Source organism: Phyllobates terribilis, unplaced genomic scaffold, assembly GCF_046119375.1.
Source record: "Phyllobates terribilis strain yellow unplaced genomic scaffold, ASM4611937v1 Scaffold_2__4_contigs__length_985480577, whole genome shotgun sequence".
In the NCBI taxonomy this organism is placed as follows: Eukaryota; Metazoa; Chordata; class Amphibia; order Anura; family Dendrobatidae; genus Phyllobates; species Phyllobates terribilis.
The window spans coordinates 283,589,935-283,596,995 of NW_027362762.1; the positions used below are offsets into that span (position 1 = coordinate 283,589,935).

The window sequence follows — 7,061 nt, forward strand, 5'->3', positions numbered from 1 at the left end:
AAATACTGTCAGAAGAAGGACTGACCATCATAATCTCACCAAAAAAAAGTGTCAACAGATGCACAAAGCTGACGCTGAGAGGCATAGGTCTGCCCAAGAGGGTATGACAGAAGGTGAGCTTCAGCAGCATTGCAAAGCCAATGCTGAGAGACACAGAGTAGCCCGTACTAAACATCCTGTCCGCTGGGGGAAGAACGTAAGATTTCGCAACACTGCTTTACTTACTGAAAACTTCAATGAAGACGACATTGAGGCATGCTGTCTTGGCCCAATGAACAACAAATGCTCATTTTGTAATGCCAACCATTTCCAAAATGAAATTGCAACAAAATGTTGTCATAGTGGATCCATCAAACTGGAAGAAGTACGAATGCATCCCTATATTACTAATTGCATGAAGAGATCGGAACCAAACTCCAAGAATTTTATGGAAAACATAAGATCATACAATAGTGCAAACACTTTTGCATCAATGGGCGCACAAATTGACCAATCAATTAACAGGCGATCAGGTCCTTTCTGTTACAGAATCCATGGGCAAATTTACCATGCAACATCTGCGTTGCCCCCTAACCAAGGTGAATCACCAACATACGCCCAGTTATATATTCTGAATTCAGCTCAAGCCTTGACTGAAAGAATGCACAATCCAGCCAACAGTGGGTGCATTCGTAATGTTATGGAAAATCTACAAAGAATTCTCGAAGATATCAATCCTTTCTCCAGAGAATACAAAAATAAGTTGCAATTTGAACAAGAAGAAATGCTAAAAGCAAATCTAGAAAACCGAACGCCAATTGAATATAGCATGACTTTCGTGAGAGAAAAAGTAAATACTATGCACCCCGGCGGAATCAATGCTCCAACTGCCATAGGGGAAATTGCTGCCATTTTCCACAGCACAGATGGAGCTCCCCCAGAAAACCGTGACATTACCATTCATCCAAAAAGTGGGATTTTACAAAATATATCTATTCTGAATAGACTCTGTGACCCAATGTGCTACCCTTTGCTTTTCCCTTATGGGGACTCTGGGTGGACAACAGAACAAAAAAAAACAGTTGGCCGAGGAAATGTGACTCAACTTTAATGGTATTCAATCCACTTTGGAATTCGTGATGGTACTTTTAACCAGTTCCTTAATGCAGGAAAGCTGACACACCAATTTATGGTTGATGCCTATTGCAAAACTAAGGCAAACAGTTTGAATTGGGTGCGCAAAAATCAAAGTACTGTAAGAGCTGAAGAATATGACGTCCTTCACCAATTCGTGACCAACCACCGTTTCATGAACATAAGAATCCTACCTGGAAAAAAAGTCATATTGCGATCAACTTTCCAAGGAAATCCAAGAAATATGGCACAAAACTACCAAGATGCCATGGCAATGGTCAGGAAATATGGCAAACCAGACCAATTTGTAACAGTAACATGCAATCCAAAATGGAGGGAAATCAGGGAAAACTTACTTCCCAGTCAGCAACCATGCAACAGGCCCGATTTAGTAGCTCGAGTATTTAACATGAAACTAAAATTGCTACTTGGAGACCTAACCACATACCACAGATTTGGATATGTTAATGGTATGGTGTATGTAATTGAGTTCCAAAAAAGAGGGCTCCCTCATGGACATATATTGGCATTTATGGCAACGGAATACAAAGCCAGGGAAAAAGAAAGAATTGACAAAATTGTTTGTGCAGAGCTCCCGCACAAAGACACTCATCCGAAGCTTTATGAAACTGTAAAATCTTGCATGATACACGGTCCATGTGGTCCACTTAATCCAAGTGCACCATGTATGGACAATGAGAACTGTACTAAAGGTTTTCCCAAGGATTTCTGTTCCAAAACTAAAGCAATGTAAATGGATACCCTAAATATCAACGCCAGGATGATAACAACTTTGTTGAACTTGGTGGAAACATGGTTGATAATAGATGGGTTGTACCTTACAATCCTTATCTTTCCTTAAAATACAATGCCCACATAAACGTTGAGATTTGCAGTTCTATACAAAGTGTAAAATATTTGTTCAAATACGTTTACAAAGGGCATGATTGTGCAAATATCCAGTTTGTTACTGCTGCCACAGAGCAAGAAGCCACGGTTGAATGGGATGAAGTAAAAAATTACTTAGAAACTCGATATGTAAGTGCACCTGAAGCATGCTGGAGACTAAGGGAATATAAAATGCACCATCAAACTGATCATGTGGAAAGATTAAATATCCAACTTGAGGACAAGCATACAATATGCTTAATACCAGGTAAAGAAGCTGAAGCTGTGCAGCAGAAAAACACCAAGTCTAAACTTCTTGCTTGGTTTAAACTGAATCGGGAAGATCCTAATGCCCAACAATATTTATACATTGAAATCTCTGAACATTCCACTTGGGATGAAAAAAATGTTAAATGGAAACCACGTTCAAATGTCATAAGACCGCAATTGGCAGAATGTTTAACGTTAGTCCATTAGACAGAGAAAAATACTTTCTCCGAATTCTCCTTCTCAGTGTTAGAGGCGCAACATCTAGTGAGGATCTCAGAACAACTGAAGGAAACCGTTTTGCTACTTTCCAAGAAGCCTGTATTGCAAGAGGGTTAACCCTAGAATGCATACCTGGGGCCTCGCAGGCCCGCCCTGTTAATTGTTTTCTATTTTCTGCAAGATTACTTTAGTTAGAATTTTGATACTCTAGGTATTCCTCAGGTATATAGTTGTTTGTCATTTTTGTTTGAGTTATTCCATGTTATTTGCACACAGGCCTAAAAGGCCCCAGGTATGTGAAAAAGTAGATTTTTATGGTCATGCGTTCTAGGGTTAACTGATGATGACTCTGAATGGGATACTTGCCTAACAGAAGCTGCCACTTATCAAATGCCAATACAACTTAGACAATTGTTTGCATTTATTTGCATCATGTGTGAGACGTCTAATGCTGCAGCATTGTTTCAAAGGCACAATAAAAATCTCATGGAAGACTATACCAGATGTTTCGCTCATGTAGAAAAGGCCCTCTATATGACATTAAATTGAGTCTGTGTTACGGACACATGGAAAGTCATTACAAGATTCTGGCCTACAACTTCCTGTTGGCAAGTACGATGATCCAATCAGTTCTGGCAAATATTAAGACCCTGTTGCGGAAAAGGCTTTGTTTGAGGAGAAATTTCAAATGTTAAACCCAGGACAATGAAAGGCTTTTGAAAAAATCAGAGAAGCTTTTGACAATCCCAACTTGGAATAACATCTATTTTTTATTGACGGACCTGGTGGAAGTGGTAAAACATTCCTGTATAATAAAATCATGCATTACATTTGAAGCAAAAATGAATTAGTCTTGCAATGTACATTTACAGGCATTGCTGCTACTTTTACTGAAAGGAGGCCAAACTTCCCATAATCTGTTCAAACTGCCTATACCAATTAATGAAACGTCGACATGCAATATTAGTCATGAGTTGAAAAACGCCAAACTCATAATCAGCATGCATGAAGTACAGCAATTGTTGGAGGAATATTGAAGTCCTCAAATTGGACCAATACATGCGTACCAATGAGGACAATGTCCCCCAAGAACATCAAGGCTTTTCCCAATGGCTTTTAAACCTTGGAGATGGAAAACTTCAAGAACCAGGACTAGGGGAAGGTATCTTTGAAATTCCTTCTGTCTGCATTGAAAATGGATGTATTGTTGATGCTGTCTTTCCTCAAGCATACAACCAGAAGATGAAAGCATTGCAAACCGTGCAATCCTACCTCCAAAAAACCAACATTCACATGAACTGAATGAAAATGTTCTTAGACTAATTCAATCTGAATTGAAATGCTACACCAGTATTGATTCCATTCAGCAAGATACTGCAAATGCTGAGGAAGCAGCAAACTATCCAATGGAGTTCTTAAACAGCTTAACGCCTGGTGGTATGCCTCCTCATAGATTACATTTGAAAGTTGGAGCAGTAGTCATGCTATTAAGAAACCTTAACTCAACAAGAGGTCTTTTCAATGGCACCAGAATGGTTGTGAAGCAAATGATGTCAAAAGTCATTGACTGTGAAATCCTCACCGGATCATTTAAAGGTACAAGGGTATTCATTCCCAGAGTTATTCTGGCACCAAGCGTTCCTCGTCTTCCTTTTACTTTAAAATGAAAACAGTTTCCCTTAAGACTTTCTTATGCTATGACCATCAACAAAAGTCAAGGGCAAGCACTGGATTCAGTTGGCATATATTTGCCATCTCTAGCCTTCAGCCATGGCCAACTTTATGTCGCCTTTTCAAGGACAAAATCCTTCCAACAAGTCAAAGTCAAAGTTTTTGCTACTGATCAACAAGGCAACTTAAAGAAAGACCACAGAGTTTACACAAAAATGTTGTTTACAGAGAAGATTTTGCACAATAATTTTTTTTCCAGCTAATAGTTTAATAAAATTTAAAATGTTATATATAATAGTGAATGTGTCTTTCTGTTCAAAGCCAAAATGGATGGCGCCTGTGCAGTTTGGTGCCTGAGTCAGAGCGTGTGCATACTGCACTACGATGCCATTTTAGTCAAGACACTGTGTGTGAAAATTCCCAGACACAGTGTCTTCAAGAAAATGCCGCCAGATATTGCGCGATGCGTATACGTTGACTCAGACGCTATTTTATGGGAGCAACACAAGACAGGATGGGGGTGCAGGATGGGAGCACCACATTACAGAATGGGGGCACAGGATGGCAGCAGCACATGACAGGATGGGGGCGCAGGATGGAAGCAGCACACACCAGGATGGGGGAGCAGGATGGCAGCAGCACATGACAGGATGGGGGTGCAGGATGGGAGCACCACATGACAGGATGGGGGTGCAGAATGGGAGCAGCACATGACAGGATGCAGGCGCAGGATGGGAGCAGCACATGACAGGATGGGGCGCAGGATGGGAGCAGCACATGACAAGATTAGGGTGCAGGATGGAAGCAGCACAAGACAAATTGGAGGCAATATACCAATATAAATGCTCACCACCCGGGCGTAGAACAGGTTCAATAGCTAGTGTATGTATAAAATGCTAAGCAGCTTCCAAGTGGAAGCCATCTGAAGAATGGTAAGGTCAATTCTTTTAACCACTTTGGGTCTTTGGAAACCTTAAGTGCTTTAAAGAAGCTCAAACTGAACATATGCATATGTTAATTCTTTTTAGTGTTTCACTAGTGCTCTTTTAGGTGGGTTACAGAGCATACCCACATGAAAAAGTTATCATCTGCACATACCCTAAGGGTTGCTTCACATGTGTTATGATGCTTCTCTGTGGCATTTTCATTTTTTTGTTCACAACTGTATTTTAGTCTAAATACACAGGGGGAATTTATTATCCCCTATATGCCAGAAATTTTAGTCAAATAGTTGCAAATGGTATATTGTGTAAAATGTTGTGACTTTGTTCCCTTTTGCAACACATTTATTAGAATGTATGCCAGAAAACTGGTGTACATTGAAACTCTATTAAAATATCAGTTATTGGCTGATGTAGATTTCATTTTCTGGTGTAAAGATTTGTACAATTTATTAGGAAGCGTGCATATTTTAATAAATTTAGTTTACCTGACTCCAACTGACTCCAGGTTCAAGACAAAATGCTAATTTTGATAAACTTCCCCACCACGTTTTAGTTTTTGCCATTTTGTAGCATTTTTTCTCTCTTTGTGTCATTATTTTATACATATGCCTTTTGTAGATATCATGACTCTGAGATGCAGAATTTGTACATGCTGGATGTTCTCATAAACCTTGTGTGATTCTTCTGTGTATAACAGCTTCTTGTGAATTATTTTGGTAATTTTTATAGATCATTTTTCCCCCTTCTAAGTTTTTATCTTTACTTAGATTACCACATGAAAAAAGGCGAATGACGATATACTCACGCATCCTGTTGTCATATGGCTCATATATTGAATTCTGTTCACTTTGATTCTCACTAAAATACCTTTTTCTCCTCATAGTAGTTTTATGATTTCTGTATATGGTAGACTGAATTTTTATAATATTAAATGCTGTATCCCGAATATGCGAGCTACTGATTTTTTAATAACACTAAAACTGGGGAACAGAGCGCACAATAGGGTGATACCTTATGGAGGCAGAGTAGAGTATAGTTGGTGGAGCTGTGATAGGTACAACTCCTATACAGGCATGAATAAGAACAGCTGCTGCCACCTCATGTCTGGTGGATGGATCCTCCAGGAGATATTGGACTCAGTTGGATGAACACATAGGTGGGCTGCACTGCTAGAGTAAATTAATTCTTCAGAAATTATAAGAATAAGGCCACAGTCTCACTATCAGTAGTTGGTTAGTATTTTTTCTCAGGAGTGGGAGCCAAAACCAGGAGTGGGTGACAAATGCAGAATTGGTGACGTGTTTCTATTATACATTTTCTCTGATTGTTCCTCACCTGGTTTTGGCTCCCACTCCTGGGAAAAAATACTGACTGGATACTGGCCAAATACTGATAGTGGGGCCATGGCCTAAGGGTTTTTATTCACAACGTGTTTCAATGCTCTATCGGTGTCTTTATCAAGTGAAAAAACAAAATGACATCTAAAATCTAAATGAGTAAGAGATATAGGAGAACCTATTGCTGATAAAAAAAAAGATTGATATTTAAGAAAGAGTTACAGAAAACATGTTTGATGGAAGCAAGAAGCCACTTTCAAATCATATATATAAGGTGTATTAAGCATTGTTAAATATATTTATGCACAAAGACGGGCTCAAAATGTCTCATATATACATCAGATCAACAGACATCATTCTCATGTTTTGAAATTGCCTTGACCTCAAATTTTATTGGTCTGAATAACTGACATTTATACTTAATATATTCATTAATTTTATATATCAATCCTAAATATAAACATTGGATATTGTGAGCACGTTACTTAGTGTCACAGTTCCAACATTAACTAGCAATAGATGAACATTGGAAGGTAGAAGTTAAAAAGGCTTCTCCATGTAGCAAGACACATTTGATTTTTAGTTTAGTTTAGTTTTTAGAAATCATCCTATATATTGA

At 38.8% G+C, this 7,061-nt stretch overlaps 1 pseudogene; it reads left to right on the forward strand.

Moving 5' to 3' along the window:
• The first annotated feature begins 1,168 nt into the window (after positions 1-1,168).
• On the forward strand, positions 1,169-2,478 carry LOC141245638 (uncharacterized; annotated as a pseudogene).
• Positions 2,479-7,061: the final 4,583 nt, after the last annotated feature.